The sequence below is a fragment of the Nomascus leucogenys genome, chromosome 9 (assembly GCF_006542625.1).
Source record: "Nomascus leucogenys isolate Asia chromosome 9, Asia_NLE_v1, whole genome shotgun sequence".
NCBI classification, from domain to species: domain Eukaryota; kingdom Metazoa; phylum Chordata; class Mammalia; order Primates; family Hylobatidae; genus Nomascus; species Nomascus leucogenys.
The window spans coordinates 1,731,922-1,744,917 of record NC_044389.1 but is presented as its reverse complement, the minus strand read 5'-3'; the positions used below and the strand labels follow the sequence as shown (position 1 = coordinate 1,744,917).

The 12,996-nt window shown below is 36.1% G+C and overlaps 1 protein-coding gene across 10 annotated transcripts in view; it reads right to left on the bottom strand.

Annotated features, from left to right (window-relative positions):
* Positions 1 to 12,996, bottom strand: part of TRPC4 (transient receptor potential cation channel subfamily C member 4) — a 238,833-nt gene that overhangs the window by 43,200 nt on the left and 182,637 nt on the right. The gene's annotated exons all lie outside the window — the stretch shown is intronic.

Genomic DNA, 12,996 nt, shown 5'->3' with positions numbered 1-12,996 from the left:
CTATAAAAATCACAATTTTCCAAGCATGCATCAGAGAGATGAGAAATCAAGGAATCTAAACTTTAAAATATAAGCACGTTCCTCTAAAGCAACCATGTTGTGAGACTTAGCTCACCTGTGGCAGAGCATGCAAGGAAGAGACACTGGCACCATCCAAGAGAGTAGGCTGACTGTGAGGTAGCAGGAGAGACTAGAATCCCTGGAAGCCACAGTCACAAGGAAAATTTCTACCGTCTTGCACCCTCTTCTTCATGGACCCTATCCACAGCTCAAGAGAAATATTATAGTTCAAGCCCGGGGAGAAAAGAGGCTGCTTCTGTGGGAGAGGCACAGTGTCCTAAGGAGCAAAACACTTTAGCCTTGTGGAAGAGACAGAAAGCACTCCTGGGCCTCAGATTTACAGCAATACCATTAGAGCAGGGGCAGGAAAAACTTTCCTGTACATAAGCTGCCATGTTTGCCATGAAAAGGAGGGCATCGATCATGGAGAAAGTTCCATCCCTAGCACTCAGATATAGGCCTGCCTAAGTCTGACCCTGGATGAGGACATCAGAGAGTTTTCCTGCCTTCCATCACGAGGCCAACAAACACCAGGGAACAATCAGCAATTGACAACCACTGGAGGAAGGGCCTCTGAGGCATAGATGCACAGGGAAGGTCAAAAGCTGTAGGTGGAGAAGGAACACGGAGAATAATCTTCTTTTCCACCCTAAGCTGTGGCATATGATGCACTGAAACTGACGGTAGCAACAACAAAACCCAAACCCAACTCAACTCCTGACTTAATTGCCTCAAACCTCTACGCTAACATAGAAGAGAAGAGGCATGTACATTTTCAGGCATAAAGGCTGTATATATGTCTGTGGGTAGTCCTCTGCATAGGTGGAATGAGTAACTTTCCAAAACACATGTACACATACGTACCCACAGACACCAAACCATGATGCATCATATTCAAACCGTCAAAAACAAAAGATAAAGAAAAAATACCGAAAGCAGCCAAGAAAAAAAAAAAAAGAAAAAAGAGAGACATTTTGCATACAAAGGAAGAAAAGTAGTAAGACGGACAGCAAACTTCTGGTGTAAAAAACATATACAAGGCAATGGTGTAACATCTCTCTTTTTTTTTTTTTTTTTTTAGATGGAGTCTTGCTTTGTTGCCAGGCTGGAGTGCAGTAGCGCGATCTTGGCCCACTGCAATCTCCGCCTCCTGGGTTAAAGCAATTTCCCTGCCTCAGCCTCCCTAGTAGCTGAGACTACAGGCACGCACTACCCCATCCGGCTAATTTTTTGTATTTTATTAGAGACGGGGTGTCATCATGTTGGCCAGGATGGTCTCGATCTCCTGACCTCGTGATCCGCCCGCCTCGGCCTCCCAAAGTGCTGGGATTACAGGCAGGAGCCACCGCGCCCGGCCTGGAGTAACATCTTTAAAGTGCTGAAAGAAAAAGAATAAAAGTTAACCCAGGATTCTATATACAACACAAATAGCTCTAAGAAATACTTACTAAAGACTTTTTCTTTAAACAATCAAAATCTGAGACAATTTATTCCTGTCAGACCTACACTAAAAGACATACTAAAAGGATATTTTTAAGGCAGAAGGTAAAATATTGGACAGAAATTTAGATTTATTTTTAAAAATGAAGATTTATGTCCAGAAATGTGTGTATATATATATGTTATACATATAAAATAAAATATATATATATTTATTTTTATTTAAAAGTTTTCTAACATATAATTGACTGCCTAAGTAAAAACTGTAGCAATATATTGTAATTGTCAACATAGGTAAAAGTAAAAGGTATAATGACATTAGCACAGAAGACGAGAGAGGGGAATTACAAGCCTCCCGTCATAAGGTTCTTATACTACACATAAAGCAGAATAATATTTTTGAAGTTAGAATGTAATAAATTAATATTTTATATTGTAAATACTATGGCATCCTTTTAAATATTTTAAAATATATGAGTAGAGAGCTATACATGTAAATAATTAGTGTTATACAAATATTTAATCCAATAACAGGCATAAAAGGAAAAAGGCAACGAAGAACAGATAGCAATGGGGGTAGATTTCCAGTTTACCCGTATCATAATTATACTCAATGAAATGTATGATCTAAACACACTAATGAAAATACAGAGATGATCATTTACGAAAAAAGTACAGGCACAACTCTATTGCAATTCATCCATAGAAGTAAAGGAAAAATAAAGATATAACATAAAACAATAATTAAAAGAAAGCTCCCGTGGCTACATTAATATAAAAGTAGATGTATTTCAGAAGAAGCAATGTTACTAGGTATATAGAGGGATATAACATAAAGATAAAAAGGCGAATTTGCTGACAAGTTATAAAAATTCTATGTGTGCTTGCAGTTAACAAAAGAACCCTATAATCCAAGATGCCGTAACTATTAAAACTGAAATAAGAAACAAAGAAAAGTAGAATTATAATTGGAGGTTTCAGCATTCCTCTCTCTGTAACCAACAGAACCAGCAGACAGAAATTTAGTAATGATATAGAAGACCTGAACAACACTATCAGCAACGTGAGAACAGCAGAATACACATTTCCTTCTTGTGCACATGGAACATTCACCAAGATAGACCATAGTGTGGACCATAAAGCAAACCTCAGCACATTTGTATATGTTGAAATCATACTAAGTTCTATGACTACAACACAAATAAACAACCAATCAATAATTAAATGTACCTAGAAAATCCCCAAATATTTTTCAACTAAACAACACAGTTCTATTATCTTTCGGCTCAAGCAATTGAAAATCAATCAAACCAAAAACTCTTTGTGAGGCATCTAGAGCAGTGCTTAGAGGAAATATATAGCTCTGAATGCTTTATTAAAAAAGAATGAGGTGTTCAACTCAGTGATTTCACCTTCAATTAAGACACTATAAAAAGAAGAGCAAGTTTAAACCAAAACAAGCAGAAAGAAGAAAATAACAAAGGGACAAAAATGAATAAAATCTGAAACATGAAATGAAAGATAAATCAATGAAAACAAAATCTAGTTTTTTTAAGTGGTCAATAAAATTGAAAAAACGCTAGCCAGGATGATTAACAAAAAAAGATGATATAAATAATCAATATCAGAAATTAAAGAAGGAACATCAATATAGATCTTATAGATATTATAAGAATAATAAGCAACTAGAATGAATAACTGGATGCTAATACATTTCACAACTTAAATGAGCTTTTTTCCCTGAGACATAAATTTCAAAACTCACTCAAGAGGACATAAAGCAACCTGAATAGTCCTATACTTATTAAAGGAAATGAACTTGTAGTTAATATCCTTCCAACAACAAAAAAATTCAGGTCCAGTTGGTTTCATGGTGCATTCAGCCAAACACTTCAAGAAAAAATAATACCAGTGCTAATCAAACTCTTACAAAGATACAACAGTAAGAAACATTTAAGAGGCAAGTATTACACTGATAAACAATCAGACAAAACTCTCTAAAACTACACATCAATAGCCCTTATAAACATGCACAAAAATCCTCAATAAATAGTAGTGAATAAAAGTTAGCAATATATAAAAATAATAATAAATCACGACCAAGTAATGTTTTTCCAGGTAATGAAAGGTTGTTTCAATATTTAAAAATCAATCAGCATAATTTATCCCATCAACAGATTTTTGAAAAAATGTGATCATTTCAATAGATGCAGTATAAGCATTTGACAAAATTTAACATGCATTCATGATAAAAACTTTCAGTAAAGTATGAATAAAATGGAAATTTATTAATTTGATAAAGGGCATTTATTAAAATTTATAACCACTTTTCTGTAAAGGGCCAGAGAACAAATAATTTAGGCTTTGCAATAAATGGGCATGAATGTGTTCCAATGAAACTATTAAAAAAAGCTGGCAAACAATCTGATATCAGGGCTGTAGTTTGCTGCCTCCTGCGGTGGTTATTACATGACTGTATGTGTTTAACATTTTATATCTCTGCGCTCAACTCCAAAAAGTTAGTGTTATAACTTAATTTGAATATAGCAAAAATTACAAAATTGATATTGGGGAATGAATACAGTGATAGAAAAAGTAATTAAAAATATTATTGTAATACATTGACTATAGGTAATATATGAGTAACTATACATTTCTTTTACATTTTCTGTATGTTTGAAATTTTTCATAATAAAATGTTGAATGAAATAAAAGCATAGTAGACATGATGTTCGATCATTAATTAGTGAAAATAAGCAATGACTATTTAAAATTATCAGTAAAGTTTTGTTTTTATATTTTGTTATATTCAAATTTATAACTCATATGAGAGCTGATTTCAGATAAATTTATTATAGTGTATTTTTAAAGTTGGCTGTAGACAACTGCTTTATTCTAAATTTGGCATTTATATCCTAGTTTCCCCTTTTAGTCATCTTTCATAAATAAATCTCTCATGAGAGGTCAGATAGAATTGGGACATAATTGGGAAAATGATAATATTTACTACCTCCATATTGGAGAAAGGAGTATATCAGAACTGAGTAAGATATGATGCCTGCACTGCATTTTAGAGCTGGTGGGAAACTTAGAATTTAAAATATCCAGTGAGAAAAAATGCTTGGCACACATTTTTTTCCACACCTATGGTGCTTTCTCCTACTAACCTGGCTACAGACTCAGAATTCAATAGACAACCACAGCCTGCATGAGAAAACTAAGGCCCAAAGAGGCAGTGTAAACAATAATGTGATGCCACCAGTTAATGAAGAAACCACGACTGGATCAGAATCTCCTAAACGCAGTGCACTTGGACAACATTTTCTTATTCTTGAGAGTTTACAAGGCACAGGGCTATGTGCTTCAGAGGACAGAATGAGGACTTCGGGAAGGAGGTATAAAGAAGAAGTTATGAGCTCAGTACAATGTTGCTTATTTGTTTTGTCTTGCTTGACACTGCCATTTCTCAGATATTAGACATGTGCATGCAATAATTGATTTAACAAATGCATTTCAAGTTAATTTTTCACCAGAAGGCATAGTGATAAGAGCTAGTCTACGTTAGGTGATTAAGCAGCCAGGCTCAACTCAACTAGCAATCAGCTTTAGAATCTTAGCTTAGCCTCTCTAGGTTTCCGTTCACTTCAAAAAACAGAGGTTTGGATTACATGGCTTTTACAAAGTATGATTTTATCCTAACTGCATAAATTGTCAACGATTGCTTCTTCCTATTAGGATTGTGACAATTTTACTAAAAGCAGTCATCACAATCACTGCCATGAGAGATGAAAAACTGTCCTGTACAAGAGGGCACAGACTTGCTCTGGTCTGCCCCACAAAGCAGAAATTGGATCTTTGATAAGAAAAGTATAGAAAGACGGCTTCTGGCCAAATGTAAGGAAGAATATTCTGGCAATTAGAGTTGCCCTAAAACTGGAATGGATTACCCTGTGACATAGAGATTCCAATCCAGAGGCTGTCTTTAAGCCAGAGAAATTCTAGCAGTAAGTGGAGACTGATCTACGTAATCTCTAAAGTTCATTCCAACATAATGAATTTGTAATTCGGTTGCTTTCATATTTGTATGTATAATGAAATAAAATATATTTTAAAGTACCTGCTAACCAGAGCATTTATATTTCATTATGTCTGACATAAACTTCATTATCATTATACCTGCTTCTACTAAACTGGAAAGTCAAATGTGATTATTAACAGTCATCGAAATAGCTAAATTCAAATATTTTGTGGGCATTTATGTAGAGGAAGACAGGCTTTGGGAAGGAGGTATAAAGAAGAAGTTATTAGCTCAGTACAAGTCAACATTTTATTTCGACTTCCTTCATAGCTGAGCAGACTCTGTTCTCATCTGATGGGTTAAAGGAGATGAAACTTCAACTGGAAGTTTAGACTAGATGACTTCTAAGCAAAGCTCACAATGCTGATATATTACAATTCCTCTGGAGATCAAGGAGGAGACATTAAATCTGACTTTCTTGACCACCCAAAATCTTACTTCACGTCTGACCTTTGAAAGGCACAATTATGTGGGAAAAACAGAGATCCTGATAGAACTGGAAACTCATGCCATCATTTTGTTTAAACTTGAGCTATAGATAAGATTGCCAATCAATGTGTTGGGATCTTTTTTGTTTTTAAGTGCCAGATAGAAATATCACTTTTTATAGCTCTAGTCACCACATACGTGTCAGATGGCTGTGGATTTATGTTTGTAATGAGCATGGTAGCGAAATGGCCAGTTTCATTTAATCTGGCAACATTTACTGAATTTTTGAAGAAAAAAGCCTTTAGAAAAACTAGAGGGTGCTATTAACTAAATAAAAAATGAATTCAGCTAGTGAATTATCCATGGTAACTAAAAAGCCTGAAGAGAACAAAGATTAAGAGAGCTTCTGTCACAGAATGTTTATCCTGTTCCCAAAATGGGAACATTTCAAAATTGCTCTTTGCTGTTTATAAACAGAGGACATGATTTCTCAGAGTCGTGATGGAGGCCTAATTACAAGCATTGATGTCAAGACTGTGGGGACCAACAAAGGAAAGATCACAGTGCAAATGAGTCAGAGAACTTCCTTTTAAAAATATTTGTAGATGCCTGGAAGTTTTTACTATTTTTTTTTCTACCTTTCCCATAACAGTTTTCACTCAGGGCTATTTGAGTGTTCTATTAGTTCCTGAGAAGCTGGCTGTGAGGATGTGATGGGGTAGGCAATGCTCAGATGCCACAGTTAACAGCACCAATTACATGTGACAAATGTGTAACTCTGCAAACAGATCTCTTGTCATTCCCTTTCTTACTATCAGTACTTTCACCAATAGTAAACAACCCCAAACAAAAAGCAAGTCACCTTTTCACCTATGGCAGCCTCCAGGGGTCTATTATTTAAGCCCCAAAGCTGTCAGGGACCTGACCTTGGAAGTCTCTTCACAGAACACTGAGCTTTATGTTGTGGTATCAAATCAATGAAGACAAAAGAACAAAAAATTCCTCCCTGCTGGAGTTTTGTCTTTTGATTTTCAAATCAGGGAATATAAAAGTAGTCTCTCATCAAAAATCTGCTTCTGTTCAAAGATAAATTTAAAGGAATTCTTTTATTCAGTAGAAACCCACTTGTTCTGGACCTCTAAGAGGCACTCAGTTAAGGGGCAGCTCCTGTTCTCAGCAGTATACTTAAAACTCAAACAAAGATGAGGGCAAGGACCCCAAGTATCCGTGTTCTGAAAAGAGTTTACAGAAAATTGTAGCCAAACTTTTCCTTCCAGAGCCTACAAGGAGGCATCAGGACCCTGTCTGTTCCCAACCACCTAGCCCTCTACTTCCATAATCTATAAAACAGAGGTAGACCTGGGGAGACAGACGGCAAGAGAGCCATGAGGTCAGGGAGTGCAAGGTTTCTGTTTTGTTTTTGTCATTGTTATTTTTTAGAGACAGTCTCACCCTATTTCCCAGGCCGCGGTGTATCTACAGGTGCATTATATCTCACTGCATCCTCAAACTCCTGAGCTCACGCAATGCTCCCACCTCAGCCCCCCGGGTTGAGGAGCAAGGACTAGAGGTACATGTTACCATGCCCAGCTATCTTTTTTTTTTTTTTTTTTTTTTGGTAGAGAAGAAATCTCGCTATGTTGGCCGGGCTGGTCTTGAACTCCTGGCATCAAGCAATCTCCCCACCTTGGCCTTCGCAGGAGGCAGCTTGGATAACAGGCGTCAGCAGCCCAGCCAGGACGGTGCAGTTTTTGTGCTAAAAGGGAATACCAGAAGGAGAGGTAAGGATGTTTTCTCACCAATACTACTGCCTCCCTAAGTCAAGGAAGGGAGACTCCAAGAAAAGCCCTCATAAAGTCTGGGAATTTCTACAAGGAGGAACTACAACCTCACCCCTGCTGGGGCATCTGTTTGGGCAGTTGGCTTGCTCATCTGCCCCTGGGTCCAGCTCATCACAGAAAATGGAAAACAGTGAGGTTTGGCAATAGGGTAGCCCATGGCAGTCTGGCCTTCTGTCTTTTAAGGTGGTAAGGTTCTGTGATGTTGTTGTGAGGTCAGTGCATATTAGAAGAAAAGACTGGGTTTGAGCCTTCTTGCCAGGACTCAAGAGGGATTTGTTAGGGTTCCAGGACCCCATTAGAGATTGACTGCTGGTTACAGGAGTGGAGGGACTGGAAGACCCCTGACAGAGTTGAATCTCTGACTTAGAGAACTATGCAGTTTGGAGGCACAACAGGGCCCTCAAAGAACAGCCGTGCACCCCTCAGGAGAGTCAGTATCACACAGGTGGCTCAGTAATAGCCAGAGAGGCAGGACAACCAGCCAAGAAAGAGCTCTGACCAGGGTGCCAGATAAGTCAGGACGTTTAGCTTCTCCCATCCCCCACCTTCCCTAAAGCAACAGGAATGAGGAAGCATGAAGCGCCTGTGTCCCACCTTGAATTCCAGCGTTGGAGTTAAAGGATGTGTAAGAGATGGACAATTCCAGATCCTTCAAGCCATGGGTCAGGCCTTTATTGGGAAGAGAACATCTTTAAGCTTATAAAATTTGAGTTTTAAACTGAACATAGCCTACTTTTAAATAACTTGAAATTTCAGAAAATTTATGATAACTGATAGTGATATCATTAAGAAACAAGGAAAGGATATTTAATATAAGGTGGCCAAGGAGAGTGACAGAAAGAAGTAAAACCATTTCATGTCTAGATCAAATACATTGAAGCTCCTTAATAAAACCATTATATGATTATGAAATTTGACTTCTAGAATTGTTTCTCAGTCTTTAATGTTTAAAATACTTTTGGAATTTCTATATCAGCCAACCATCATATGAATTTGTCATAAGAATCTACAGTAATTATAATTTTAGTCAGCAGACCATACTTCAAAAAACACTGACATAAAGAGACAGTGAATGTTAAATATTCTTAGTTGGAAGGCATCTAAAAATGCTTAAACCACTATGGGTTTTGACACCATTATTTTAACATTTTGAGAAAAAAAACTAGGAATATATAATTAAGGAAGTACACATTTTTAAGTTTACCAAGAAAGGATGCCATGTTAGTTTCAGAGTAAGAGTGAAGTGTAGAACTTTAGAATTCCAGATCATCTGATAGCTTATCACCTAAAAATAGTTACTTAAAAATCAAGTGAGACATTTTATCAGTGGAGGAGCATTCTTTTTATAGGATTCTAATTTAATTTAAAATTCTCCCTGAAAACTAAGAAGTAGAATGCTTATGTAGATAGGAAGACAAGGAATAAATATTTCTCCAATTCCTTGTTCATTACCTTTTCAATAAGCAGCAGAAGTTGCCTAATACATAATTTCGAATAAGTGAATATTAATATTTTCATTATGAAAATTACCACCTTCCACTTAACACAAACTTCTGAACATTTTAAAAATAAATATGCACAAAGAAATATATTTATTTCTTTCGATTTTCCTGAGTACCGCTTACACACACACACACACACACACACACAGAAATTTAAAAAATAATAATGTCCTTGAAGAAAATAAATTTAACTTTAGAACATAGCAACTAATACACGGAAAGCAAAAAGGGAAACATCTCTAGGTCATATCAAAGGACTTATTCTTTCTTTCTTGGAATGGATTGCTTCTTTTAGTGCTAGAAAGTCACACATAACATGTTTTAGATTAGAAACAAGGCAGTGATGATACTGGTGGTGATGCGAGGTGGTGGTAGTGAGAAGTTTGGTATGTTGGTAAACATAATATTCAATAGTAAATCATATCAAACGTGCATCTTAAAGAGCATTACACCTTTAATGAAGCAGAAACATGGTCCATTCAAATTTCACCTGTGTAAAAATCTAAGCCGGCAAATAGAAGCGAAGAAGTCTTAAATATGGAGACATGTTCTGAGCTGTTTTTGCCTTTTCAAATTCTACCTCTCACACTTTTGGGTGAGTGTCTCAGAAAGGATGAAGAATCTAGATCTAGACTTATATCGACTGGAATTTGAATCTAGTATCACTTGTTAGCTCCTTGATCCCTTGATCCCTGCAAGGAATCTAAATTCTCTAAGCCTGTTTCCTCTCTGTGAAATGAGACATTAACATCACTTATTATGATTAAATGGAACAGAGTTACTGTGAAGTTCGAACAAAAGAATGCATTTAAATTACTCAGCACAGTGCCTAATTTTTCAATTTCTACTATTATTACTACGACTGCTACTACTACTGCTACTATTACTACTACTATTGTTACTCTGTGCTAATGAAGACTAACTCAAGAATCTCATGTGTTTTTTTTTACTTTGACCCTTTCTTTTTTGGTATCTATTCCTCTTTTCCTATCTTTTCCCCTCTTCCCTTGAACCATCTAAACCATGTTTTCAAACATTCTCTGAAGGCCTGTAAATTCCAATTTTTGTGTATCAAATTTATATTGCACTGTCATGGCCTAAAAAGAGTTCATTTCTCTCCAATAAAGAAATCATGTGTTCAGCATTAATAGGAACACACACAATAACTGAAATCTTCATTAATAGCTCATTGTTTGAGATATTACTGTGTTGGTCTTTATAATTCCATGAAGGTGATGTTAAAATATTTTTTCCTCACAGATAAACAGTAAAATGAGGGTCATATGTCACACTGTACTGACTATCTGATTTCCTCAAAAATTAAAATATCCATTTTAAATTAATAAATGGGTAGTCTGCAGCTTGTGTTTGAGGGTCTTTGTGTGTCTGAAGCTACTTTGCTAAGATTATTTGAGCACCACGCCAAGGGAGCAACTGGGGAAAGTAATAGGAATATTTCTTATAATTGTGAGAATATTGTTTGGAGCTGCTTCAGGGGCTGGGAAATTCAGCAGTGAGGCTGAAAATATGAAGCCATATGATCTTAATGACTTTAGACAAAAGATGAAAAAATGGTCACAAGAGAGGAAGAATTATATATATATACACACACACGTATATATACACACATGTGTGTATGTGTATATGTGTCTATACGTACCTATATACACATAACTGATTATACATGTATGTGTAAAAACCATAACTGGTTATACATATATGTGTGTGTGTGTGTATATACACACACATATATATACATATATATACATACATATAGTATTATTTGACTCTATGAATATCTAGATGAAAATGTGATCATCAACTTTTCATTCTACATCTTCAATTTGGTAGGCCTTGTTGAAATGTTCAGACTTGTTAATATCAAACTTTTAGAACATAAAAATGTAAAATAAATTATGGAAATGAGAAACCAATCTTGTTTAAAAATTTGCTAAATAAAGTCTTATAGGCAAGTTGTATAATCTGGCTATTATGAGCAATTCTTACTTTATGCCTAGGAATTCAATAGAAGCTATTTTTAACAGAGCTTAGACCTCCTCTTATGTTACATCTTTTCCTCAGTTCACCTTTCTCATCATGCTCAGTGTGCATAGATTTGCATACTGTTTAATTGTGGCACAATTCCGGGCATGCTCACAATGTCACGTCACTTCAGCAGCCATTTTGTTTTCTCATAGGAACAAAGTATTTCCTGCTGTATTCATATGACAGCCTTCATTAAAGTTCTTTCTTTCTTTTTTTTTTTTTTTGAGTTGGAGTCTTGCTCTGTTACCTATGCTGGAGTGCAGTGGCACAATCTCGGCTCACTGCATCCTCTGCCTCTCAGGTTCAAGCGATTCTTCCGTCTCAGCCTCCCGAGTAGCTGGGACTACATGTGCCTGCCACCATGCCTGGCTGATTTTTGTATTTTTAGTAGAGACAGGGTTTCACTATGTTGGCCAGTCCGGTCTCGAACCCCTGACCTTGTGATCCACCCGCCTTGGCTTCCCAAAGTGCTGGGATTACAGGTGTGAGCCACCACACCCAGACCAAAGTTCTACTTCTTTCATGAAAAGTGTTATCCATTTTATAATTTATTTTACTAAGCTAATTACATAAGTCTACATCTGGAAATTTTATAGATACCCATACTTTTTGGTGCAAAGGGATAAATTATGGCAAAATTTGTGTGTTACAATCGGAGTTAGAATGAATTCTGAGGGAAAATTCAAACTGGGTTTCAGGAAGGCCTGACAACTAGCATTCAAAAGTTTGTTTTTCCTGTATCTTACTACATATTATCTTCAGAAACAATGGCCTCTCTTTGAGATAAAACTCTTGCCATAATTTTGATGAATTCTCATAATGCACATTACACATATAACATGCTCTAGTTTTCATGTAATTTTTTAATAAAAATAAATTTATCATATTCTATTCATTGGATATTCCCAGTATAATATATTAAAAATCAAACCCTGAATAAGTTAAGAGCTTCAGAGTCATGGAGAACGTAAAAGTACCCAAGTGTCTGATCTTCTAGCCTCGAGCACTTTCTAATCCATCATTCAGTCTTTCCAAAGAAACTTTTTCTCCAGACACCCGAAAAGTATAGCTCTATTATCAGGCCCATAGGAATGCTTGATCAAACAACTGTTTTACTTTTTACTCTAGTTTAAGTGGGTAATTTGACAGCCTGAGAAGGATATCAGGGTCCATCTGTCTGGAATTTACTCATCTATTGAGAGTTCTAACAGAATTATCCATGATTAGCTTCTTCCATTAGTTAGAACTGTATCACAATAACCAGCATCATAAGTTTGGTCCCTGTAAAGATTTTTGGCTTTCTTTCTTATATAATAAAGTTCATCCTGACAGCAAATATGTGCAAGAAGATCTCTTGAGGCTGTTTGATGGCAGAAAGAAAAGTCAATAACCTTCAAATACAAGCAAGTCTGAAGTAAAAATAATTCTAAAAGCTTTGTTGGGCGGTGAGTTCCAACTTATATCGCTGACACCATGGCAGAGGGATAGAAGAGCCATTATCAACTGCTTTCTAAAGATATAAAACACAATAGATTTAAATAGTCAACAATGTTGAACTTCAACAAGAAAGATACTGAAATAACAGAAAGCTGATTCTGCC